This window comes from Mesocricetus auratus, unplaced genomic scaffold (genome assembly GCF_017639785.1).
Source record: "Mesocricetus auratus isolate SY011 unplaced genomic scaffold, BCM_Maur_2.0 Super-Scaffold_100676, whole genome shotgun sequence".
NCBI classification, from domain to species: Eukaryota; Metazoa; Chordata; class Mammalia; order Rodentia; family Cricetidae; genus Mesocricetus; species Mesocricetus auratus.
Genome location: NW_024429266.1, coordinates 33,478,663 through 33,491,295, shown reverse-complemented (window position 1 = coordinate 33,491,295; position 12,633 = coordinate 33,478,663).

The window sequence follows — 12,633 nt, the reverse complement described above, 5'->3', positions numbered from 1 at the left end:
TCTATATCTTTGTTTCTCAAACTGCAACACAAGGAAAATAACATTAACAAATTCGCTTAACGGAGTCTAATTCAGGTTGTCCTGAAAGTGTTCTGTAAGAGAGAAAAATGTTGCTCCAGGATCATGAAGGGTGTGACAAGTGAGAAAAGTGCTATAGGCATGAAAATGATGAAAAGAGAAGAAAATATGTTGTGTACTTACAGAAGATCTACTCTGTGTTATGCCCTTTGCTGTGTGCGGGAAAGAGGATATAGAGGGGAAACAGAAAAGAGAAAAGTATTAATTGAGTATGTAAGTGCCAGACATTTCCCACACATTACCTAATTAAGTCTTGACAAAAATCCTTAAGAGAAGGAAGCCTACTTGCAACATAGTTTGCAACTGAAGAAACAACTGGAGACTCCAAAGGATTATATAGACAATAAAAGATAGGCTTGACACTCAAGTGCCATCTAGCCTATTCCTCCAATCCACTCTCCATCCACTTTTCAAAAGAAGAACAAAACCAAAACTTTCTTCCAAGAAGCTCACAGTTCAGGATGAGAGTGGGTTTCCACTATGTAGATGAAGCAGCTTTCATAATTATAGAATCTACTGTGAAACTATAATTTCCTCTACTTCCTAATAGCTGAGTTTACCTTGATTCTCCAATCTCACATTCTGTCAATGGGAATAATTTTGGTCGTATCTATTTAAGGTAAACAAACAAGGATTTATACCATGTCCCTGCTCCTGTTTCTTCAGGTGAATTGTAGGTTCAAGAAATTTTCCTGTCTTTGCCATCAAACTCATTCTGGCCCATTTCTAAAAGTTCTGACCTGTTCTTCCCTGCAAACCCATCTGTCGTTTGTATCTTTCTACACATGACAGGGGCAAACTGAGTAACAAAGGCTAGGATTTTTTCTGTATTTCCCTTTCAGCCCATTGTTTCTCTTCAGTAAAACTGCTTTGCAACTACATGTTATTTTACTCTTTAAAGGGGCCCAAAATATGGATTGGGGATGCTCTCTTTAATCCAATTTGGAAGGCAGTTGCTGGCCAGCTCTTGGTTGCACCCCAATAGAAAATCAAGCATGCTTCAAAAAATAAAAATAAAGTTTTTCTTCTTTCTTTTTACTCACAGGCAGTCTAAGTTCTAAGCACTGGGATAATTTTCTGGCATTTCATCTGTGTCTGTCTGTTCTTTGATCTTGCTCATCTTTGCTGAGAAGAAATACACCCACTTGTATACCCACTGCTCTTGGGCAGATTTGCATAGTCCCCAGATGGCCCAAGCTCCATCCCACCATCCTAAGTTTCATTCATGACATTATCTTGAATACCATTTTTCACTAGTCATCTAACACACAGAATCTCTTTAGGACAAGATTAGATTAATAGCAAAGATGGATATAAATTATCAACCTGTAAGCCATGGACTTAACCTGAAACCAGAGACCTCTCCATGTACCTTAGAGATTCATTTTTATGTCATGTCACAGTTACTAGGCAACATTAAGTTTTTTCTTGGTCTCCTATAGAGTTTTCAAGTTAAGGGCTTTGGATACCTGATGTGCCAGGTACCTGGTGAATGGCTAATAAATATCTTTTTAAAAGCAATGTAGTAGGCAGTGGTTTGAGGACATCTGCCCCTGACAGCCTTGTTGTGGCCAGTTTCCTCTATGTTCTGAAGTGGGTCTGAGTCTCTAAAGTACCCATGTGTAGCTGATGCAAGTGATAGGGTACTGAGTGGCTGAGTCAGTGGCAGGATGTACAGTACCCCTCCCTTGATAATGGGAAGACAACGCCCACATTGGATATGCCTAGATCTGCAATAAGCAATGGGGGTACACAACTCTTAAAACTATGGTACAGCAGATTTTCAATTCTTTTCTCAAGGACCTAAATATTGAGGAACCATTTGATATCTTCTGAGGAAGAATGTGGGTGAAGTAGAGTCACTTAACATTAGACTTGAAGCCGGGCGGTGGTGGCCCACACCTTTAATCCCAGCACTCAGGAGGCAGAGGCAGGTGGATCTTTGTGAGTTCGAGGCCAGGCTAGACTGACAGCCTCCAAAACAATACAGAGAAACCCTGTCTCGTAAAAACAAAAACAAAAACAAAACAAAAAGAAAAACATTAGACTTGAATGGAAAACCCAACCATAGGACATGGACCTGGTATTTCATGGGACTGTAGCAACACAGACTTGTGCACTTAATACTCACAGGATACAATTTGCCTAATTGGAGGTAAGAGAACAACTCACATAAAATCTACCTTCTTTTCCTTCCATGAAGTGATTTAAAACACTGCTTCTTTGCAACATGGCCTATGGGAAGACCTCCCAAACAACTGTCAAATACCCAATGATCCTCTTCAAGGCTAGAGATGAAGCAGAGCCCAGCTTAGAGGTTAATCACTTCATGTATTACTTTTTTTCCTTTTTTGGACTTATGCTCTGTGTTTTTAGGTGATTTGTACATAGAATGAGAGCACGACATTGGTTAGGGAAGAAGAAGACAACTCTCACTCAAACTTCTCCTTCCACACCTAACCTAAGCTGTGTGATGACTCAAACAAACCCAGATCTTAGATATTAAGGCCTATCTTGCCCTATTTTGCCAGGGATTGAGAGAATGTGACCCCTGCCCCCTGTTCCAGTTCTAGATTAGCTGGCCATTTTGTTGAGAGAGATCTAATAGTGAGAATGGAATTTACCCAAGCCATCAAGGACAGAGACAGAGTTCTAATCAGGATCTATCTGCACCAAAGATGTGTATCTTTCCTAAAAGATATACCTCCTATCAGTGCCAGCCTTTGCTAAATAATGCTCACAGAGAGTTGGCACTGGCCTGATTCCTGAGCTCAAAAGATAATATTAGCCTAGGAGCAAAAATGTCCATTAGCATTGGGTAAGCTGATTCTGTACAGAAGGAATCAAACTGAAAGTCCCCTCCCAGAGGACTGGCTTTCATGGTATCAGAAGGTGTGATGCAAACTTCTAAGGGAGAAAAGCAACCAATAGTCCTACCTAGCTATGACATGTACAAACTATAGTAATAACCAACTTGACACAATAACTTTAAAGGCACATTAGTGGCATGAATATACTGGCAGAGACCAACAGCTTTCTAATTGGACTTAGGCCTGCTCACCAAGAAGGCCTGTTCATAAGTTTCGATGCCTGTCTGGAAACTTAGCCAACTACTTGGACCTAGTGATGCCATCAGTCTTGGAGGAGAACCTAAAACCTCCACCTGACTAAACCAACATAATTTCTAACTACATTCTAAATGTTTACCTTTATACTTGTGGGTAAGTGTAGCTCTCATCATTCATCAAAGAAATTTGTCTTTGCAAAAGACAGACACTATTACAGAAAACCATAACTGATCATATACATACACAAAATATAGAGAACAAGTGATTATGTGATGCCCATCCTCAACTGTTACATCTACAGCATACTTCCTGCACCTAAGGCTTAGAAAATATCATGGAAGAAGGGAGGAAAGAATGTAAGAACCAGAAGAACAGGAATTCTACTGTGAGATTGTGTCTCCTAGAAATGTCAGAGAAGCTACACTCATGAATTCTTAACAACACGGCAGCCTAAACAAGACCTGAACAAGGATGAACCAATAGACATGCTAATGTGAAAGAATTAAATCCTATGGTTTCCAACTTTAGAGAAAGAACTATGAGCAACTGAGGAATGCTGAGAGTGGAAAAAGTAGTTTAATGCTGGGAAGAGGCAGTTGGTTATTCAATACCAGGTGGAAAGCCCTGAATCAATATGCCTACAAGTCATATTATAGGGACTGCTCAGGTGGTATATAACATAAAATGGATGTGTGTGTGTGTATCCCTAAATATACACATATATGTTTAAATTTTATATATGTATATAATATATACGCATACACATATCATAGAAAAGGGAGCAGAAATATTCTAAGAACCAGAGGAATAGGAATCAGAAATTAAAAAGAGGCCATGGAGTTGAGAGAGCAAGGGGGAGGGGAGGAGGGTACATATGAGATTTGAACGAGAAAGGTAAATGGAAATGATCCAAATATATTTTAGTTAAAATTATTAATAAAAAAGAAGTCAGAAGGATATCTAGAGTGACTGACCCTTGCCTCCAGTAAGAGTGTAAGTGGGAGAAACCCTAAAAGTGATAGACTAAACTGAACAAGTGAAGGAAGACGGAAGAGCATCCCAGGAAGAAAACACTGGTAAGTGCTTAGGAGAGTCAGGCTGCATGCTTCCACACAGAGACCACAAGCCGTTTGAACTATGCTGAGGAACAGGGAGACAGCTATAGGATGTGGTGGAAGAAAGGGCTTCTTGGGGAGAGGCCCAAGTTACCAGAAAAATAAAGAAAATTAACCCACCTCCTTCTTCCTAGACATATGCTCTTGGTTGTGTCTTGTGATGGACACTAAGAATTCATAGGTCCCTGGAGGTACCCTGCCTCTATTGCAAAGCAGGAAGATCATGCACACAATTTTGAATGCCTTGTGTTTCCAAGGAAGAGTCAAGACTGCTGCAGGCTCAAATATACTCTGACCTTTCAAGAAGCCCTGCAACCTTAGCTGTATTGGCTTCTATGCTCTTACCCCTGTGCTGGGAGCCTGATGCATGGTTGTAGGACCGTGAAGCTATGTGCCTCTACCCAAACTCAGAATGAGAAACAGAGAGGAGGGTTTCTCTTTTGAGTCTGTCACTAACTCCAGGGACTAAGGTCTGTGGTGCTGAAAGTCTTTTTCATTCCCAGTTGAACAGAAGATGCCATCCATGGAGCAGATTATCTTGAATTCCATGGGCCAGGATTCATCTCTATCTTTTCCCCAGTGACTGAAACACTTCTGTGTGAGTGTAGCCAAGAGGTTAGTTCTTCCTGGGATGCAAGACAATAGGTTTGGTTGATGATCTTCCACTTGTCATGTGTGGATATGGGGAGAAACAAGAGTAGACACTGGTGGCCAAGTAGGTCCTGCCATCAAAGGGTCCACAATCTAGTGGGTGAAGCATGTTGTTAGAACTGTTACAAGAAATGGCTTGAATTAGCCAGATGTGGTTGTATGCACCTGTAAGATCAGCACCCGAGAAATGGAAGTGTGATGATTATAAATTCACAAAAATAAGTAGTACAGAAGGGTTTTGTTAAGTCATTTTGTTTATTGTGGTGTCTAGTGGTAGAGATGTTTACAATTTAGAGAATAATGTATACTTATTTATCATTTCTGCTTATTGAACAAAACTAAGTATAATGTATTGAAATTTTCTCACTTGCTGCATGAAAACAGTATCTTGAATTCTGGGAAATCTTGCTTTTACAAATATAGAAAGATAGTTGTTAAGAATATGATAGTAGACGATCTGAAGATTAACCTTCATAAACAATATAATGATTGCTGTTGTGTGCTGGAACTGTGATTTTTTATTATTATATTGTCTGAGGTTCATTTAACTTCTTTAACCTGAAGATTTATAATCTTAATGAAATTGAAATAATTAAAAAAGAAAATAAAACAATAACAAATGAATTCATGAGCACTGAGCAGAACACATAAAAACTAAAGATAAGGTTCCCTGGCAGAAGACCAGGAAGTGACTCCCACAGTTTTCCTTTGAGAAGCTTAGTTTTATTTTGCTCACAGCACAGTTCAGGGACAAAAGAAGACAATCAAATGGGATCTTAACTGTGAAAACATGAAACAAGTAGTAACCATTAACTATGTACTGGGAGTTTTGATGTTCCCTCATCTCAGGATATGGAGAGGAAATGTTTTGTTTGGTCAAACTGTGATTCCTGTACTGAAAGACACCAGGAAGTTGGCATAAGTGCCTATGCTTGAACATCAAACAAAACTCAGACATAATAACCAAAAAAGAAGAAAGAGATGTTTCTTGAGTCCCTGTGAGGTTCTGGGGATCTGAAAGCATGCTATTTCTACAACAGATTTAGGAGTATTATTACACCATTGACAAAGAGGACAGAGAAGGCTAAGAGAATTTGGAAACATATTTAATTGGTTAAGCGGTAGAGTGTTGCACCAGAGGCCAGAGCATCTAAGGTGTGAGCTTGCTGAGGGCCACAGCACAGGCTTGCAGCCAGAGCTAGAAAGTCAACCTTAGTGTTCACCAGCCCTAAAGGAAACCCTGACAGGACCATGAACAAAACAGACCTCCATATACAACATTAGGACCTGGGTGTGGATGAAAGAAAAGGGCAGCATTCAGACTTTCAGCTTGGAAAGAGTGAGAGTGCTTCAGGAATTAGGGTATCCTGTGATAGTATCCAGTGCTTGGAGGCTGATTCTGAGACAGCAGCTCTTAAACCTGGCTTGATGATGGCTGCTTGGCATGAGCAAATAAAGCAGGTGAGAAGATGCATTTAGCTATCATCAGATGATTCTCCTCGATGAAGGACTTCTGCTTTTGGAAGTGACACAAAATAGTTTGATAAAATGTTGCAACTTAACTTTGGGAATGGAGATTTTGGTGTAAGCTTGTCTTTAAGCCAAGAAGTCAGAAAGTGGAGATTCAAGTTAAGACAGGACCCAGGGATCTGTCTAAAGATAAAGTAATGAGGAGGAGTTAGGTCAATGATTAACTTGGTCTGGAGTTGGAAGTTCAAGGGAGTTTAATATGATTGGGGTAAGGGTTATAATTTAACTACAGCTAACTGATAAAAAAGAATCATTTATACCCTGAATTTGTAAGTATTGGTACTGCTTGTAAAAACCAATAACTGCTATTAATTCTGTTACACTGTTGACATGATCAGGTGACCTCCTTATGGTTGGGAGAGCATTACGATGGGGTTGTTCACTACAGAGATGCAGCTGCAGAGAGGACAAAGAGTTCGGATGCAAAAGGGAGTGCTGCCTTCCTTCTTTGTTGCTGGCATTGGCAAACCTGCACTAGGAAAGTAACCTAGTTCTAGAAATCAGCTCCCCCGTGCTTTCTGTGGCTGCTCTTGTGTTCTCCCACTTGAGAAATTAGATGACTCTACCTCTTCCTTTACCCAGTAAACAGATAAAATACAGGAAGGCCATCCATGACATCATTTTTAAAAGCCCGAGCATATGAGTTCACAACAGGATGACCCCATGGCTTCCGCACTGGGCAACATTAGCATCTGTCTTCTTTTAATGGCGGCAAAGCCAACTCGTAAAGCACAATACATCGTGGCCTGAGGGTGGGATTTTCAATTTTCTATGAAACATCTAACTTTCATCCAACTATCAGTTTCTTCCTGTTCCCTGGGCTGGAGATATTGGCTGACTGGAGGAGCGCTGTACTCCTCGGGTGGTGTGGAGAGCCACTGTGCCGCCTTATTGAACACCAGCCAGAGCCGCAAGTCCTCACTCTGACTTTTTACACATCTACCACCAGCATCAGGTTATATTAACAGGGGAGACAGCTTCCTAATGAAATATGGCCCTTAACTTCCTTTTATATTTGGTAATATCCTGAACTCTTTATCCAAATGAAGCATAAAGCACTTACAACTGTGTTTTGCCATTGCACTGACCGAGGAATATATTCATTTGCAGTAACATGGGATTCAATGGAGTGGAAAATAAGCTCTGAAAATTGCTCTTGCCACGAAATTGTATCAATAAATAGGAAAAGCCCATTTAGATTTCACTGACCAATCTCCCCCCTGTGACAGAAATTAATATGGCCAAGTGGTGTGTATTGAAGGGAAGAAGCAGAAGATGCCAGAGGCAGAGCAGGTCCTGTGTCAAGGCCCGTCTGGTATAACTTATTCTACTGTTCATGGAGCCTGTGAGGCTGCCTTTGTGTGAGAATGGGTAGGGGTGCAGGGAGTATGAGGGAGGGGCGCTAACACAGGAGGGGAGCTAGAAAGACACATGGGTAGGTCATGGCTAGACTCTTACTGCTCTATATCTATGTCGGCATAGACTGAAACCTTTCCCTAGAGGCAAACTGACTCAAGATAAAAATAAAAAAGCAGCCTCATATTGTACTTTGAGTCAGTGTGGCTTCCGGCTGTTAATTTCAATACACAATGCCACATTCTCATAATGCAATCCCAGCAGATATATCTGAAAATAAGCCTGCGGCTGATCTGTGTGATTTTTTTTGTTGTTGTTGTTGTTTTTCCTCTGTGGAGATGAATAAAACACCAAGTTCAGGTGTAAAGTAGTCAATTATGATGTTAAAAATCTGTAGAAACTACAAAGAGTTGTGGTTTATGACATGGAAATACAGTTAAGCTAAGAAACAGGGCTGGCGGTTTATGTCTGCATGGTTTCAGGCAAAATGAATGATCTCTCTGAAATTGGTGGCCACATTTGTAAAATGGACGTACTTTTGGCTGTGCTGCTTGAAACTCTGAATTGTTTTGAATCAAGTGAGACTGTGTGGGTGGAAGTAATTGTGATGACATGTAATGTCTTAGGTACTATTATCATTCTCTGCCATTAGTGCTGATGTTGGAAACAACTGTGAAGATAAAATTTGCCACCAGAACTCTTCTTTGGGACTGGAGACATGACTCAGTGGGTAAGAGCACCTGCTGCATAAGCAGAAGGACCTATGTTCAGATCCTGCCACACACACACAATTGCTCACATGGCTGTGTATGTCTGTAATCCCAGCACGTGGGGGACACAGATCACTGTGGGGTTCTGACTGACAACCTAGATTCACGTTCAGATGGGTGACCCTGACTCAAAGGAATAAGGTTAAAAGTGATAGAGCTGAAGATATGATATATTTAAGAATACACACACACACACACACACACACACACACACAAGGGGTAGGGTATGAGTAGCTAGATTCAGGGCATCCCATGCCATGATATACTTGGAATCCCTAGACAGTTAACCCTGCATGTCTCATCTTCACATGATCAAAATGAAATGGCTGCATTGGATTATCTCTAAAATTCCCTCACAGCATCAGATTTTGTATGTCTTTGATCAAAGAGACACCATAATAAAAACTAAGTTGCTAAGGATGAAAGAACACATTGCCATTTGAAAACAGAGAGATCACAATTCTCCTGTGACCTGATGGGAAAGGACAAGGTCATGGAGGCAATTTTGGAGCTATCTTCAGAGAGCAAGAATCCCTAAGGCAAACTTGTCTTTATCTGAAGTCACAGCCTTGTACTATATCCAAACCTTCCAATTTCCCTTTCTATTTCCCTTTTGAATCATCTATTCAATGTCAACAAAGCTTGGTAGAGGTAGTGGAGTCCTCTCCTGTCCAGCTACCCATGGAGATTCTCATGTCTTGGCAAAGATGTAAAAGCTGGTTTTCCTGTGGCTGCCACCACCCTCAAAGAATCTGGTTATGTTACCTCATCCCCTTGCCAAGAGAAGTGCCTTAGGGAATCTTGCCCCCCACCACCCGTGGACATGCAGAATAACAGACAGAAGAGGATCCGTTCCAGGCCTGCTGCTTGCTGGCTAAGCTCCTTCCTTGCCTTCTAAATGTTTGTCAAGAGGCCCTAACAAGTGGTAACTCCATGTGGTACTCAGCACTGCATCTTATCTCTGTGTGTGCTCTTGTCAAACTGCCCCTTCTGCCCTGCAGGGTTTCTGCTGCTCTCATTAGTCAGAGGCTAGCAGATGATCACACAGACTTGTAGCAGGTGGAACACAGAAAGGAACATTGACTTGTCGTCAGTGTCCCATTAGCAATGAGGGTAAAAAGGATCTGTGCTGTGTTCTGTAGCTCCAATTAGTTGCCAATTATTCTCTTGGAAAAAGTGCCTATCTTTAATCAGACTTTGGGAGAACTTTATCAGTGCAGTCAGTAGTGTTCACCACAATCTGCTGATCAATACTGCGACTCCTAACTTTAGTTGCCTTGACTAAGATACTCATGGTGTCTCTAGAAGCCAGGAAGTATGGTAAATCAATGAATGAGATATATGAAAGTATTCTCTTTGTAGAAACCCAAATGGACCAGATAAATTAAAACCTACTTACCACAGCTAACTATCCCATTATCTTCCCTGAAGAAAATAGTATTGTTGGGGAAGTAAAAAACAAGCAAGGCCAACAGCTTCATAATGAATACAGCCTCCTGTGTGTTTATTTGGGACTGATACGAATCTGGAACCAGGCGGGCGGGAAGGCCCCTCTCAAAGAAAAAGCTTCTCTTAACATAGTATCAATAAGTTTTGTTTATAATAGTATGCAAAAGTGGAAATTTGGCTGAGGAGTCCTAGGGTACCTCCCTGCCAAGCTCTTCAAGAGACCCTTCTACCATTATCCTGTCTTCCAAATGTATGAAGAAGTAATATTTTTTTTAGGGAAAGAGTACAATGGCTTCTCCCTTCCTGCCTCATCCAGAAGTGGAACTGCTGAACCCAATATTTAAAATTACCCTACAGGCTCAGGATTTAAATGCCCAGTCCCTAGTCTGTGGTGATGTTTTGTAGGTTGTGGAGTCTTTAAGAGGCAGGGATTGGCTGGGAGAAGTGGGTAACTAGAAACACACTTTTAGAAATTGGATCTACCCGTAATTCCAGTTTGTTCTCAGTGACTTTGTTCTCTGCTGTGTGGCAGCCTGCGTACACACACTTCTTCTTCTTTGGCCCTACATCACCCACTGACGGTTTGAATTTCTAAAACTGTGAGCCAGGATAGACCTTTGCTCCATTAAGATGTTCTCTCAGTTGTTTGGTGATAGTGACACAAAAACAAGTAACCCAGATAAACGAGGAAAAGTCCAACAAAACAAAGTGACACGGGCTTTCAACATGCAAGCTGCACATCTGCTTAAAAAGTAGATTGCTTTACTTAGGGTGCATTTATTAGGATGAGAAATGGACTAAAAAGGTGAGAATAAACAATTAATGTAGGCTTGAGGAAAACAATTGAGTTTTCTGTGCCTTAAGTGGGCATAAAAGAAGGTAGTTTCAGCCTTCTTGACCTACATGGCTGAACTCTAGGAAAGGATACTGTTCCCTCAAGAGAATGGGGTTGGGGGCTGGAGAGCTGGATCAGCTATTATGAGTACTGGCTGTTCTTCCTGAGGCCTGGGTTTGATTCCCAGCACCCATATGGCAGCTCACAACCCTTTGTAACTCTGCACTGCATGGTGCACACAAATACATACAGACCAAACACCCATGTACATAAAAATAAATACTTTTTAAATAGAGAGTGTGGTTTTGATACCCTAGTGAAGTGAATCAGAAAGAGTCAAATCAGAGCCTTTCATCTAGTTGAGAAAGAACCTACAATAGAAGGGATCCTGCTTTCTATGTGGCATCAAACACCTGAAAATGCCAGCAAACAGATACCCTGTCTTAGTTAGGAATTATATTGCTGTAAAGAGACGCCATGACCATGACAACTTTTATGAGGAAACTATTTAATTGAGGGGTGGCTCACTTCCAGTTAAGGTTCAGTTCATTGTAATAATGGTGGCATGCAGGCAGACATGGCACTAGAGAAGTAGCTGTGAGTCCTACATCTTCCGGGCAACAGGCAGTCACCTGAGACCGTGGGCAGGTGTATCCTAGGTACAGGAGACATCAAAGCTCACTCCATAGTGACACATTTCCACCAACAATGTCGTACCCACTCTGATAAAGCCACAGGAATGAGCCATTCCCTATGAGATTATGGGGGCAATGATATTCACACTGTCATATACTCCAATAGTGCCAAAGGTCCAACTCTACCCTCATCCAAGTGCAGTAGAAGCAAGAATACACAGAGAGAAGAGAAATATAACAATAAAGCCATCTCCTTTATCACTTCAAATTCCTCCAGCTGAACCAGGTGAGAAGGGAGGTTATGAAACTGATGATCCAACCTGGGATAAATGGATAGGGACAACCTGAGTGTTTAATGTGTGAGAATGTTCAGAAAGCTGTGCCTATGCCCTTTCATCCATAAGGGCTTGGAAAGGGAAATTAAATCAATAAAGGCAGTGAATGAAAAAAGTCAATTCTATATTTGTATCCCAATGAATCAGATTTTTCAATAAACTAGTTATGCAAACATAGCTACAGTATGTTTGTGTTGTTAACATTAATAATGCCATAATGTATATATCATGCTATAACTGTTGTCTAACTAATGTGTCTTACAAATGTTATTACATTTTGATTTTATTCTATTTATAACTGCTGCATAGTCTTCCACAGTACTGCATTTTAGAGTGGATTTAATCATTTTGTGATGATGTGCTTTGAGCCATTGCAGAATAGCATGGATTGGGAGAGGGCATGTGGGCTAGAGTGGAGTTGAAAGAAAGCAGCGATTTCTGAACTCACTGTGAACTTGTGTAGGACTCTAAATCCAGTGGGCTTTCTTGAGCTGGGCTGTAAGCATGCGAAGATCAGATAAGCGGCAAAAAATGCCTTACAACTGCCCTCCTCACGTTCCCACTTACTGCTCTCCAAAGCTCTGTTTCACTGAGCTGGAAGCAAACCAATAGTTCAGGGTTAGCCCTCTGTTTCAGATTAAGGGCTGGGGTCTGTTCATTCCATTCTCTAAATGTTGGCTCTAAGATAAATAATAATATCAAAAAAGTATGCTGAAAATCTAAACTGGAGACAAACTGAAAGATTAATTAAAATAATCCACCACCCTGCCAGTTACATGTAATATTTCAAATGCATTTGTCAAGTACATAT